Below are 1,940 nucleotides of genomic sequence, written 5' to 3'. Positions count from 1 at the left end.
CTTTCTTTCTTTCTCTCTTTCTTTCTTTCTTTCTTTTTTTTTTGTTGTTCTTTTTGGTTTTTTGAGACAAGGTTTCTCTGTGTAACCCTGGCTGTCTTGGAACTCACTCTGTAGACCAGGCTGGCCTCGAACTCAGAAATCCGCCTGCCTCTGCCTCCCAAGTGCTGGGATTAAAGGCGTGTGCCACCACTGCCCGGCTTCTTTTTTCTTTTCTTTTTAAAGGATTTATATATATATATTTTTTATGTATATGAATACACTGTGGCTATGTTCAGACACACCAGAAGAGGGCACCAGATCCCATTACAGATGGTTGTGTGGTTGCTGAGAATTGAACTCGGGACCTCTGGAAGAGCAGCCAGTGTTCTTAACCGCTGAGCCATCTCTCCAGCATCTTTCCAGTCCCCTGACTGGTTTCTTGCAACAAGGTCTCTTTATGCAGTCCTGTCAGTCTTGGAGCTTGCTGTATAGTTTAGGCTGTCTTCGAACTCACAAGAGATCTTCCTGCCTCTGGCTCCTGAGTGCTGGTTATTAAAAGTATGTGCCACCATGATATGGTCTTTATTGTAGCTATGTGGGAGAGAACAGCCGGAGGCATCTGGAAGATTCCAGAGCTCAGAAAGAAAGTAGTGGACTGAACACGACCAGCTGACTGGATCTGACTGTCCGAGAAGTAGGATGAGCAGAGAGGGAAAGGTGAAGACAAGGTCGAGAGCACAGAGCTGAAATCACAGGGTTAGGAGGAGGAATGAGTAGCTGGGGGAGGGAAGCTGGTGAAGTTAGGGGAGGGGGAGGAGCTGGAGGCTAGTGTGCGCCTTTGCTATGGCTCGTAGACACCATAGACAGCCATTTGCTCCTTCTGCCAGAGAAATGGTGCCTTTGCTAGAGGGCAAGCAACTTCACAAGTTCCTGAGCAGTGCTGCCTTTCCTTTAACTGCCAGAATTTCGGGAAATGGAGTTTCCTTTGGACCTGACCCAGTACTATAGAGAGAGATCCTGTCATAAATAAATAAATAAATAAATAAATAAATAAATAAATAAATAAATAAATAACTGGGCATGGTAACCCATACCTTTAATCCCAGCACAGGCAGGCAGATCTCTGAGTTCAAAGCCAGCCTGGTCTACAGTGTGAGTTCCAGGACAGCCAAGGCTACACAGTGAAATCGTGTCTTGAAAACAAAACAAAACAAAGCTGGACAGTGGTGGCGCACGCCTTTAATCCCAGCACTTGGGAGGCAGAGGCAGAGGCAGATGGATTTCTGAGTTCGAAGCCAGTCTGGTCTACAGAGTGAGTTCCAGGACAGCCAGGGCTAAACAGAGAAACCCTGTCTCGAAAAACAAAAACAAAAACAAGAAAGAAAGAAAAAAAAGAAAAAAGAAACAAAAGCAAATAATAATAATAATAAAAACTATCACAAAACTGGCTTTAGGCTCATTCTATCGTAACAGTTACCAGGGATTGAACCTACAGTATGGCATTCACTGTGTAAACACTAGCTCATTCATTGCCAGACAAAGTAAATACTAATTAACAAACCCTATTAAATAGCCGGAAAACACAGCTCCAGGGAGCTTACTTTTTTTGATTAGATTAACTCAAGTGAGGTACAGATTCTACTTGTTCCCTCCGCCCTGCCCCTCACTCTCTCACAAGACCCGCCCTTGGTCGGCCCCGCCCCACCCGGGTCCCCAGGACTCCCGTCTTTGCCCTCGTCCAGCCCCGCCCCTCACTCAGATTCCCAGCCCCGCTCCTCGCCCAGACCCATCAGGCCCCGCCCCCGTTGGTACCACCCCTCACTAGGCCCCGCCCCCCAAGTTTTACTAGCCTGCGGGCTGGCCCCTCAAGGATCCCATCAGACCCCGCCCCCTTCAGGCCCCGCCCTTCTTGGAGGGCGATCCCTGCAGTTGCGGGCCATGGCCGCAAGGCGGCAGCCGCG

This window comes from Grammomys surdaster, unplaced genomic scaffold, assembly GCF_004785775.1.
Source record: "Grammomys surdaster isolate TR1022 unplaced genomic scaffold, NIH_TR_1.0 187, whole genome shotgun sequence".
Classification (NCBI taxonomy): Eukaryota; Metazoa; Chordata; class Mammalia; order Rodentia; family Muridae; genus Grammomys; species Grammomys surdaster.
Note: the sequence above shows the minus strand (reverse complement) of the source record.